The sequence below is a fragment of the Pseudorca crassidens genome, chromosome 8 (genome assembly GCF_039906515.1).
Source record: "Pseudorca crassidens isolate mPseCra1 chromosome 8, mPseCra1.hap1, whole genome shotgun sequence".
Taxonomy (NCBI): domain Eukaryota; kingdom Metazoa; phylum Chordata; class Mammalia; order Artiodactyla; family Delphinidae; genus Pseudorca; species Pseudorca crassidens.
The window spans coordinates 83616587-83629786 of record NC_090303.1 but is presented as its reverse complement, the minus strand read 5'-3'; positions in this window follow the sequence as shown (position 1 = coordinate 83629786).

The following is a 13200-nucleotide window of genomic DNA, read 5'->3' as shown; positions in this document are numbered from 1 at the left end:
GACTTCCCTGGTGGCACAGTGGTTAAGAATCCGCCTGCCAATGCAGGGCACACAGCTTCAAGCCCTAGTCCAGGAAGATCCCACATGCTGCGGAACAACTAACCCCCCGTGCCACAACTACTGAGCCTGTGCTCTAGAGCCCACGAGCCACAACTACTGAGCCCAAGTGCCACAACTACTGAAGCCTGTGCAGATAGAGCCTGTGCTCTGCAACAAGAGAAGCCACCGTAATAAGAAGCCGATGCACCGCAACAAAGAGTAGCCCCTGCTCTACGCAGCTAGAGGAAGGCCACACGCAGCAATGAAGACCCAAAAATAAATTTAAAAAAAGATAAAAGTTTAAATGCTGCCCAAGCAGTGCCTGAATTGGAGGGTGGGAGTGAGGGAGCAGGAATGTTGAAGATCTGCACGTTTCATCCATTATTCATTCTTGAGGCTTTTACATCCTCTCACTCTCACCCCAGTGGGGTCAGCTAGGTATTATTAGCCCTGTTGCAGATGAGGCAATGGAGGCTCCAAATGTCTGGAATTGTCTGAGAACGCTGGGAGCAGTATTCAGCTGGGGCGGAATCAAAGTCTCTAGACTCCAAGTCCTTTTCACTGCTCTCTAGCACCCCCATCCCAATGTTGCTATGAGGGAGGGACCCCCTTGTCTCTAGTGGGGGCCTTGGGAAGAAGCCCGAGCTGCATAAGTCCCAGCTGGCGGGATTGGCTTACTCAGCAGAGCCCCCTACCCCTGGCCTTTGCAGCATCCTGGATTGCCTGCTGGGGGGCAAGTTGCTCACCTGGGCACGGGTGGGCTGGGGTTTTGTGAGCCTAGGAAGAGGCTGCAGCATTGGAGGAGGAGGAAGAAGCGATCCCGGGTGAGCACACTCAGTAAAATGGGGGAGAAACAAAGGCCACCTGGTGGCGGGGAGGTCCCCCACAGCTAGGGGTTTTATGGTTGTGCCTGGAGTGGGGATTTCTTGGTAGGTGAGGTCCTTCTACAGCAGCAGTTCAGGGCCCATGGGGCTAGGATTATATACCAAATATAGCAAATAAAAAACCAGGGCACCCAGTTAAATGTGAATTTCAGATAAACAGTGGATCAGGGCTTCCCTGGTGGTACAGTGGTTAAGAGTCCACCTGCCAATGCAAGGGACATGGGTTCGAGCCCTGGTCCGGGAAGATCCCACATGCCGCGGAGCACATAAGCCCGTGCGCCACAACTACTGAGCCTGTGCTCTGGAGCCGTGAGCTACAACTACTGAGCCCATGAGCCACAACTACTGAAGCCTGCGCGCCTAGAGCCTGTGCTCTGCAGCAAGAGAGGCCACCACAGTGAGAAGCCCTCACACCGCAACGAAGACCCAATGCAGCCAAAAATAAATAAATAAATTTATTATTAAAAAACCCCCAAAAACCAGTGGATCATTTTTTAGTATAAGTGTACCCCAGATAAACAACAGATACATTTTTAGTATGAATATGTCCCAAATATTGCATGGGGCATACTTATACTAAATACATTTACCGATAGACTTTTAGCCCTGAGTGTAGGGTAATACTGGGTTGGCCAAAAAGTTCGTTCGGGTTTTGTAAGCCGTTACAGGAAAAACCCGAACGAACTTTTTTGGCCAACCTAGTATTTTTGTGAGGGATCCTTTCAAATGTCCCTTCAGATCTTAAAGCTCAGATGAAAAATTACTGGTTTGAAAAATTACTCCCATTATGATTATATTACTAGTGCTCAGTTCGGCTGCTGACAGTAACAGTGTGGGATAATAGGACTCAGAGTTTCACTGAGAACAAGTGCATTAAATACAAAGCATTGTGTTGAAGGGTCCGAAGTCATCCGAGTCCAGAGCACTGGGAAAGAGCTTCAGAGAAGGGAGCTGCCGAGCAGGCAGGCCGGCAGGCGGGGCACCCACGAGACCACAGGTGACCGGCGCCTGCCCTCCCCGGCCAGTGCCCTTGCACCAGCCCCGGGCGGCGGGGCAGAGTTCAGTTGTGTGAGCGGAAAAACGGGCCAGAAGCGCGGGTCGCCGCAGCGCCAGGCTGGCCTGGGGGACGCGGCAAAGGGACCTGGGGGCGCCCCGGGCCCGTCGCTTCCTCTTTGCCCCATCTGCGTTGCTGGGCTAAGCATTGCTGACTCAAGGGAAGAAGGTTAAAGAGAAACTGGGGAAAAGCCAGCAGACAAAACCAACAATAAAACGAAATTTGCTGATCGAGTGGAATTCTCTCCGGAGACCCAGCAAGTTGCGCACGCGGCTGGGCGCCAGCGGGGCCAGCGGCAGCGCATTTTGCGCCCCTGCCCGGGATGCACGGTAAACCTGGCCGTTCCCGTGCCTCCCGAGGCCGGGGGCAGGAATCTAGGATGAAGACCCCTACCGGAGGCAAGCCTGAGACCCTCCGTGACCGGGTCGGAGGAGGGGCGACTGAGACCCGGCTCGCCCCTTCGGCCCGAGAAAGGGGCACAGGGTGGGTTCCCTGAAGAGCAGGGGGTGGGGTCGCAAAGGCGTTTCTGGAAATAAACCCCGTCCAGGACAAAAGGGAAAGGAAAGGAGCAACTCAAAGGTTTCATGAGGATTTGGGGGTGGGCTGTCTCCTCCGACTCCACTCTCATACTGTGGGATTCCTAATCGCCCTCTAAGAGAAACAGCGCCCCTGATCAGCCAGAAATGAGCCCTGGGAAGAGGGGAAAAAGATAATGCGGTCGGTAAAGCACCCCTGGCACGCCCACCACAGGCAGCCCTGGCTCTTCTAGCAGAGCGTTGACTATGCACCAGACCCCTGCGAGCAGTTTTACATGCATTATCTCATTCATCATCACAGCCAACCCGGGAGGCAGGCACATTACCATCCCCTGGGCTGGGAGAGATTGAGTAGCTTGCCCAAATCACACAACTGGTAAAGGTGGCAGCCTCTGAGCCCAGCTTTTAACCCTGAACCATCCTGTTTCCTGCTGGACCCAGATAAGGCTTCAGATTCCTTCTCAACACAGAACTGGGGATGGCCACTACCCACAGACCTAAGTTGGCACAAGGAATAAAACTGTTTTCCAAACGTGTTATATTGGTGCGTTGGCTCAGATGCAAATTATTGCGGCCGCTGGATGATTTGGCTGGGGCTGTAGAAGGGCCTCACCTCCCACCTGATACGTTTATGTGTGGAATCATAGAATAATTAATCTAGAATAGACCTAAAAAATGCAGTCCAGCATGTGGGTTTTTCAGATGAGGAAGCTGAGGCCCGGAGAAGTGAACACGCTTGCCCAGGGCCACCCAGCATCAGGATTAGAATCCTGCATCTGGCATCCCAGTGGGAGGGGCCCTTGTTAACCCTCCCCATGGCTGCACTGCTCTCTGGGAGCGCAGACCTCGCTTCTGGCCTGCCCCTTTCAGCGGAGTTTGGGAGTCCACAGGCAGAGCTGGAACCCACGGCTTCTGTCCCGCGGCGGAGCGGTTTCTGGGCGAGGCACAGGCAGGCGGCAGAGGTGGTGGAGAAGTTCGCGATCCCAAGCCCTGGGCGCGCAGGACCAGACTGGGCCTCCCTGGCCAAACGCCACCTGGCGGTGGAAGCCGGGAGAGGGCGCGAGGCCTTGCCGGGACCCAGCATGGCATGTCTGGGAGAGGAGGGTGGGCCAGCGTTTGTTGGGCAGCCACTAGGCGCTGGGCAAAAATCAGGGTTAAATCAGCTTAAAGGATTGGCAACCACGGCGTCCCCAGCCCAGGTCCCAGGGCAACCTGGTTCCCGTCTAGCCAGTGTTAGATGGCCCTGAAGCTGCCTTCTCAGATGCTTGACACAGGATTACAAAATGTGGTTGTCACAGACATCCCCCTCCACACACACTTCAACATAAAGGCCCTTTCTCTGCTGTTTATCCTCATTAAATATTGGATTATTTCAACAACTATTTACATATAAAGAAACATGAACAGTACTCTGCATAAAACTCAGCAGAACACACACACCTGGATATGTGAGGACGGGGTGCATCTCCGCTATGGGGTGAGAACAGGAAGGCTCCCGCAGGTGGAACTCGCCGGTGGTGCCCCAGGTTCTGTGCTTTCCTCTTTCTTCCATCTAAACAGCACAGAAAACCAGAGAGGCAGGCTGGAGAGCTGCTGTGACTTGCCCCAGCTAACCCAGCTAAAGTGACAGGACGCCACGAACAAGACCCCAGATCCCCTGACTCAGGCCTGCATGTGGTTTATTGAGGGCCACCCCCAAATTCCTCCCCTCCCCACATCTGTCAAGATTCCTAAAACTTTGCTGTTATAGGTCCCTAACTCTATGTACTGCTGGAGAGTTTGGAGGTTTCAAGAATTTCCTCTCTAAACAAATCACGCTGGAAAGAACACTTCATTGGTCACTATTACTTGTAAAAGGATTCTGGCACCTGCAGAAGTGAGGGAGTGTGTGGGGGGGTATGGCAGGGACACCGGGACCCCAAAGATCACCTTCGTGTGTTTCTCACAACTTTGCCAGCCTCTTCTGCCTCTGTGCAGCTGTCTGCCCAGCTGGAGAATGAGCTCCTCTATTTGCTATTATTTGCTCTTGTTTCTCCTGAGCCTGTACAGTGCGTGGCACATAGTAGATGCTCAGGAAATGTTTGCCAAACAACTTTCTGTGCCCCAGCTCCTCACTTGCCGTCATTTAATTGGCCTGACCCAGAACCTGCCAGGATTGGCCAAAGGGCTGCCCTTCACACTTCTCCCCCAACCCTCCCACCCCCCGGCAGCCCAAGGATGAGCACAGTGGCAAGAGAGGCCACAGGATTCCTCTAAAAATGTTTTTCATAAGCTAGGCTCCAGCGAGGGATTTGGGAATTCCTTAAACAGCCAGTGTGCATTTGGGCATAAACGCTTGGCCTGCCAGCTCCCCAACATGTCTATTAAAGGCATCCATCAAGCAGTCCTCCTGGCCAGGCAGGGCTGGGCAGGGAGCTCCAGACCTCCAGGATGCTGCACAGAACCCCTTGGGGCTGCCTGTTCTGGGCCAGTGCCGCCCTCTCCCTGGGCCCGCCTGTGGGCCGCAGCTGGGCCCTGAGACAGCAGCTGCTCATCCTCCCTCCTGGGCTGGGGACACATCTGCATCGGACAGTGCCCAGATTGATCCCTATTACCCGCCCTGCTGACTGTGCAGGAGCAGAGCGTTTTCTGCAGCCTCCAACCCTGTCCCCTGGGAAAACAAAGCTGGATGTTCCCGCAGCCAGTGTCCTCACTAACCAAGGAGATTATGGCCGTGTCCGGTTCTAGGAAGAGCGAGGCCAGAGTGTGTTCTTAGGAGGGCAGAAAGTCACAAAGGAATCTCGAAGCTCCCCAAATGGGGCAAGTGGAGCGAGGCTGTGAGACCAAGTGATGCAACATGAACAAGAGGAAAATCAGAGAGAGAAAGGGATAGGGGAGGAGGGGGAACGTCTCTTGCAGATTTCTTTTTTTTAATAAATTTATTTTTTATTTGTTTATTTTTGGCTGCGTTGGGTCTTCGTTGCTGTGCGCAGGCTTTCTCTAGTTGGGGTGAGCAGGGCCTACTCTTCGTTGCGGTGCATGGTGCATGGACGTCTCATTGCAGTGGCTTCTCTTGCTGCGGAGCATGGGCTCTAGGCACGCAGGCTTCAGTAGTTGTGGCACACGAGCTTAGTTGCTCTGCGGCGTGTGGGATCTTCCTGGACCAGGGCTCAAACCCATGTCTCCTGCATTGGCAGGCAGATTCTTCACCACTGTGCCACCGGGGAAGTCCCCTCTTGCAGATTTTATTTACTTCTATTATCTTTGAAGTTAGACTTCAAATGGAATCAGGAGTGCAAAAGCAACAAAGAAGCAGGGAAGGGAAAAGTTGAGAGGTCAGATAGCTGATGTGTGCTTTGGGGACCAATGGGGGGCTTGCTCCATGCTCAACCCCACGCCAAAGGCAGAATGCCAGGAGTCACCCCACCCTTGGGGCTACACACAGGTGCCTGTGACAGAGGGGCTTCCTGGGCAGCATTTGATAGGAGACAGTAACATCCTGGAGGGCAGGGACCATGTCTCTCTGGCTCATTTCTGTATCTACAATGCCTAGTACAGAGCCTGGCATACAGTAGTTGCTCACTAAATAATAGCTGTGTGCTAGGAGCTACGCAAAGCCTTTTGCACATGTAAATTCACCTTAACCTTTCACAAGGTTATGAGATGGCTACTGTTATCCTCATTTAACAGAAGAGAAGATGGAAGCGCAGAGAGGTTTAGTTACTTGCTCAAGGTCACACAGTTAAAAAGCAGCAGCGTTGGGATTTAGAGCCAAGCAGACTGATTTGAAAGACTGCTCATACTCACCATGCTCTACACTCTTAAAAGGAGAGCAAAAAGAAAGAAAAATATCTTAGGGAATTGAAAGAGATCCTGGATATCATTTAAACCAAGCTCTTTGTTTTATCAATTAAGGATTAGAAAGCGGAAGAGACTTGCACTAGCCAGCTATTGGCAGAGCCAGGATTAGAACCCAGATCTCCCGGCTGGAGCCTTCTACTCCACCAGCTTGTCTTGGAAGAGAACAACCAGTACCCTCCAGGGTTTGTAAACTAGATTTTTAATAGCATCAGTGTCCAGTAGGCTTGGGAAAACAGTGGAAACCGGACATTTTCTCTCTCTCCTCAGCCTTCCCTCAACACCTGGCTCTGGCCAGGCTGCCTCTCTAGGGTTCTTCAGGCCATGGCATCCCAGCCCAGCTGGAAGACATTGAGGCTTCAGGTCTCTGGGAGGTGGGTGGGAGGTGTCCCCGAGGGAGGCTGCCCAGGCCGGCCCTTGGGAACCAGGGCTCTGTCTGAGGCACCCAGTCCTCCAGGGCCCAGCCCAGGACATGAGGGTGTCCCGAGTGGACTTTCCATGCTTGGACTGCAGCATAAATTCCCAGTTCTTCAGCAACCTGACTACTTGCAATTTTCAGGGTAATTTTTCTCCCAGGGCGTTTGTTCTGGATCACTAATGTCTGGTATGTAAGATATCATTTTTGATTCAACATATTTAAAACTCATTTTTCCCCTAGACAAGACAAATTGAATTTGTCTTCCCATATGGGGCCTTTCAAAAAGATTGGTGCTGGGATGCACTGGGTTCCCAGAGTGATGTCATTTGATTAATCCTGACTTTCTTTTCCCACTTATGGGCGGGGAGGTAATTGCAGATATTCCAACTGGGAGAAGGTGTGATTGGATTTTTCTCCTATAGGGGAAAACAAATCCTTTCACGTGGGTGAGTTTCTGGCATCCGCTGTTTTTCTCTGACGCTTGGCGAACCTTCTAGAATAGAAGTCTCCCAGCAGCATGCAGCCTGAGGGCCCAGGGAAACCTTCGCTCAAGCCGGGGAGGGCAGGCTGAGCGGACTGGATCCTTTCTCTTCCGGCCCGCGCAGACTTTGAAAAGCCCTGCCCTGTTCACCTCAAACAATGCTGGGAAAGCTCTCTGATCTACTAAGCCCCACTGTGAGATCTGGGGCCAACACAGAGTGGGTTTCCCGGATGCTTCTGAGGCCGGGTCACTTCCTCTCCTGCCAGCCGGCCCAGGACTTTGCCAATGAGCCCCAGGGGCGGGGCTGGAAGGGCAGGGTCAGGGCCCACTTTTGCAGGGGGCGCCATTTACCTCAGCCACCTATGCTTTGCTCAGGACGCAGGCAGAGGGTCTGGGTGAGAGGCTCCCTGGAGGTTTCTAGGGGTAGGACAAAAGAATGGGGGGGGGTCCCCAGTTCCCCAGAGGCTCTTCCTCCCATGACAGGAGGCACTGTCTCCTCTGGCCACCCTGCCCCCTTCCTTTCTTTGGTGATGAGCCGAATCTGTGAGTTGTGAGGAGGCCTAGGACGGCCGCCAGCTGTCTCTCTGACGGGGCTTGTCAGCGAGGAGTTCGAGCCCTGGGGAAAAGGCAGCGAGGTGGGTGCGGGAGAAGAGAGGCCTTGGACTGGAAGCCCCCAGCATATCAGGCTGGAGTTTCCACTCAACCTGAGACTTCCCCAGCACTCCGGGCCTGGCTAGACTTGCCCCCTCCCTCTCTGTGACCAAAGCCCCAGTCCCATCCCTGGACCAGCTACCAGCCCCTGTGAGGAGAGAAGGAGCTGGATAGGCGAGGAGGAGTCCCATAGCAGGGCTGAAGCTGCTTTTGGGTGACCCCCAAGTGCCGACATGCTGGGCAGCACTCTAGTCATTGCTGCTGGGGGCACCATGGCCCAGTGTTTGTACTTCGGTCCTTCTGAGCTCCTGCAGTTTGCATACCACAAACTAATTCCACTGGGGAGTTAGCTCTGATTAACTCTGCAGCAATAAAGTCTAATCTTGTTAATTAATGAACCCTTGAATAAAGGCCTGCTTATTCCTGCCCATATTTTCCTGCTGCCCAAGGCAACGTAGCTCTGTGACCTTCAGCCAGTCACTTAACCTCTCTGAGTCATTTCTGTATCTAAAGAAAATGAGTGTAATACTATACCCCCTTGCCCTGGCTATTGTGGGGATCAAATGGAATAATGTGTGTGAAAGTCTTTTCTAGATGTCAAGGTGCTATTCTCCTGTAAGGAGTCATTAAGATCATCATGCTTATGGTAACGTGCCCAGAACCACCGTGCCTGACAGTGTAAAGTGTCAGCAGCAGGTATTCCACTATAAGGGAGGAAAAAAGGAAGCAATTTTCCCAGTGGAAAAAGCATGACCCCAGACAAAGCGGAGAGACCAATAATATAACCCAAATAAGAGCAATGACAACTTGGATGACTTCATACCAAGGCCCAGTCCAGGATAACCAATAACAAAATGATCCCCATTCTTATCAGGAGAAGTTCTTAGCACCCAGGACAATCATTCCACCCTTTTCTAAGTCCAGGGTCAAAGGCTATTTTTAAATTTGATGCTGTGTAGTTGAAGTTAAGGGCCAGTCGGAGCTGGTTTTAGATCTTTGTACAAAAAAGCAAGGGGTCAAAGTGAGTTTCTTCTCTTCCCTTTCTCAGAAAGAAACCCTAACTGGAATAATGCTCTGGAAGGCTGTCAGGAATCAGAGGAGCCAGGACAGAGATGCTCAGAGCATTCCTGGAGGGGATCAGCTATTCCTTCTGTCTTCCTAAAGTCCATTCCTGTCTCTCTTTTTGGTACCAGAACCCTCTTTTTTGGGGGGAGACTACCCCTTCCCTATTCTCATTCCAAGTAGCATTGCCTTCTTCCCCAGTTTCTGGAAAGACTCAAATTTGACCAATCAGAATACTGCATCCTCCTGGCCACAGTGATTAGTTCAGCAATAGGCATGTGACCCAAGCCAGGTCCCAGAAGAGTCAGTCCTGGGACTTTTGTTAGAAAAATTAGGAAGGAGATGTTCTCTTTCCCGCGTAGTTGCCAAGCTGGAAGGTGGAAGCCTGGAGTTTTTGTGGTCACCTTTGCTACCATCTAAGAATGATGCCAATGTTGAAGAAAGTAGAGCTGAGAGATAGAGAATGATTCCTTTTGACATGGTTTGAGCACTGGTTTAGCCGCACAGGAAAGGTAAGGCAGGGCAGGGTGGGGGGGAATACGTTCCACCGCCCACAGGAACCACAGATAGTACAGGACCCTGTATACACTATGCTTTTTCCTATACATACCTACCTATGGCAAAATTTAATTTATAAGTTAGGCATAGTAAGAGATTAACAACAATGATTATAATAAAACAATTTTAACAGTATAGTGTAATAAAAGTTATGTGAATGTGGTCTCTCTCACCATCAAAATATCTTATTGTACAAATTTAATGCCTTTCCCATCTTATCTAAGCAGTGACCACTCACTGTGGCCATAACTTTTGCAGTTTGAGGTATGTCAGCAAAGCTATAACAAGTTTCTTTTTCCTTCTTCACAATTTCATGGGTAGAAGATTCGTTCTTCCTGTGGACCTTAGCAACCTCAGCGTACGAGTTTTTTCTTTTCCTTATTAAGTCCAGAACTTTCAACCTTTTCACCTAAAGGCACCATATGGCTTCTCTTTGGCATATCTGAATTACCAACATCACTACTCTTGTGATTTGGGGCCGTTATTAAATAAAACAAGGGTTACTTGAACACAAGCACGGCGATACTGAGACAGTGGATCTGATGACTGAGATGGCTACTAAGTAATTGGTGGGATACACTGGACAAAGGGGATGGTTCACGTCCTGGGCGAGAGATTTCATCCCACTATTCAGAATGGTGAGCAATTTGAAACTCATGAATTGTTTATTTCTGGAATTTTCCATGTAGTATTTTCAGACCCCAGTTGACTGAAAGTAACTGAAACCTCGGGAAACTGCGGCTAAGGGGGGACTGCTGTATGTATATCCAGGCTGGGTGTTGCAAGTCTGAAGGCTCGGGTTCTAATCTTCAGGTGGGAACCTTTGGGCAAGTCTTGTGAGACCTCTAAGCCTCGGTTGCATCATCCAATACATGGGATAAATAATGAACACCCTGCCACGCTCCCCCAAGGGTAGGAAGGTCATCGATCCCTCCTTCCTCAAGTGTGGAGGGCGTTTCCTGGGCTGTGTCCATGATCTCCAAATAATTACCGGGTTGTGAAGACCAGTTCCAGATTTTGTGTCAGATGCAAGGTCCGAGCCCATGTGAGGAAGGGAGGGGTTTCCCTTTCCGTGACTCTCTCCCGACTGGGGGTGGGCAGACTCTGCTTCCTGTGACTGCAGCTGCACCTGCTGGTTCTCCCTCAGATAAACACACACATTTTATGAACAGAAAAGGTGAAGCTGTGAGGGTTGGCATTTCCTCAGGACTTATGGCCAAGAAAGGGTGGGGAAGTCAGAGCAACTTCAGGCTTGGTTTTCTGACCTGTGATATTTCTGGGGGACATCTGCCTGGGATGAAATGCTGGCCTGAGACAGGAAGGCCCTGTCCGGGGTTCAGCGGCACTCAGTGCCCAGGGCCTGGCTTTGGCCCAATGGGGGAAGGAAGCCTCATGTACCTTCCAAACCGGGCCCTCAGCCTGCCCAGTTCTGCACGCCTTGAACCTCCTGAAGCTCATATGGAGGGTGTGGGGATGTGGTAGGGTGAGTAGTGCCCCTGCGCAGGGAGGGATCTGAAGGAAAAGGGATGAGCCTGCCCCTGGCTGTGGCCTGATCCGGAGTCCCAGGGACAAGGTTCTGAAGGTAGGCATGAAGTATCTTTTTTTTTTTTTGCGGTACGCGGGCCTCTCACTGTTGTGGCCTCCCTCGCTGCGGAGCACAGGCTCCGGACGCGCAGGCTCAGCGGCCATGGCTCACGGGCCCAGCCGCTCCGCGGCACGTGGGATCTTCCCGGACCGGGGCACGAACCCGTGTCCCCTGCATCGGCAGGCGGACTCTCAACCACTGCGCCACCAGGGAAGCCCTCTTTTTTTTTTAAATGATAACTTAAGTGGGAAAAAGAGACAAGAATCCCATTTTCCTTCACAAATGAGCTGAGGGCTTCTCTCTATATACGGTATGTTTAACATGGAGGAGAAACTGCGTGGAGGGAGCACCTCGATTTCCCTTGGGAAGGGGAAGGGAAGGTCCATGGCTTCCACAGGTCACCCTGGGGCCCAGCAGGGATGAGGCAGAGCTCTCGGCCCTGATTTCTACTCCTTTGCTTTTTTTTTTTTTTTTAACCAGCATCAGGACTTGCCTTCCCAGCATCTTCAGCTGGCTCTTACCACTTTCTCCTTGTTTGATTTGCTAAATATCTGTTTTAGTTCGGTGTTTCACACCCGCTCTGACAGTCTACTGTTCCCCCCCTCCCCAGACCCTAGGACATCTGCCAGACAGTGACATCAAACGTGAAGTTAAATGCAGCTCAGCTGCACGTCGTATCCTGACTCTCCGTCCTCCCTCCACCACCTCCTTCCTTCCAAGAATGCAGATGCCCAGACAGTGGAGGGGCTGAGCTGAGTGACCCTTCCCCCAAAATATTTATTCTGGAAATTTTATCCCAAAGTAGAGAGCCTGGTATAATGAACGCTTAGGTACTCACCACCCAGCTTTAACAATGATCAACATTTTGCTGATTTTTTAATTTAACTTCACATATATATGTATATATATATATATATATATATGCACACATATATATGTATACATACACATAACATATAAAAGAATATATTTCTTCCTGAAGTATTTAAAAATAAATCTCAGATATCATTGTATTTCCCCCTAAACTACTTCAGTTTGACTCTCTAATGAATAAGAAAGCTTTTAAAAATAATCACCATGCCATAATCAAAGCTAAGAAAATTAACAATAATTCCTCGTCATAATCTAAAACAGAAGCCGTATTCAAGTTTCTGTCATCGCCTCAAAGCTGTCTTTCACAGTTGGTTTGGATCTATATCTTTGAACTCAAAAAGAAGTTTGCTGAGCAAATTAAGAGTGAGCAGGAATCTAATAAGAAGTTTAACCTGTAACGGCCAGGACTGTTTTCAAGTGTTTTGCAGAATTGGTTTACATGTACATAGTGGACTTGTTATACAAGAGTCCCAATTCCTTTGGTCACCAGGTAAGAACGGAGGGTCTGCATTGTGCCAGACACTATAGCCAGACAACAAGCGGAGTGACCTGCCCACAGAGGCTCACGGCCCAGAGCAGGAGGGATGTGGCGGTGAAACCTGTGCGAAAATGATTCCCTGTGAGCTAGTGCACGGGAGCAAACAGAGGCTGTGGGAGTTCAGTGGAAGGAAGAAATGCCAACATTAGGTCCCAGTTTTGTAAGAAGACTTTTTACGCAGAAAATATTCAATAATTCAGACTCCTTTGATTTGGCCTGACCTTTCCTCCAGTCAGTTATCGTAAGGTGAGGCCACAGATTGAATGTTTGTGTTCCCCCCAAATTCATATGTTAAATCCTAACAACCAATGTGATGGTGTTAAAAGCTGGGGCCTTTGGCAGGTGATTAGGTCATGACAGTTCATAAATGGGATCAGTGCCCTTATAGGAGACCCCAGAGAACCCCCAGCCCCTTCCGCCATGTGAGGACACGGTGAAAGATATGGTCTATGAACCAGAAAGTGGGTCCTCACAAAACAAACAAATTTTGTCCACAACAAAATCTGTTGGCACCTCGATCTTGGACTTCCAGCCTCCAGAACTGTGAGAAATAAATTTCTGTTATGTTTAAGCCACCCAGACTATGGTATTTAGTTATAGTATCCCGGACTCACTAAGACAGGTGATGTTTAACCTCATATATATTTCTCCTCTTTTTTTTTTTTTTGGCCACCCAGCTCGGCA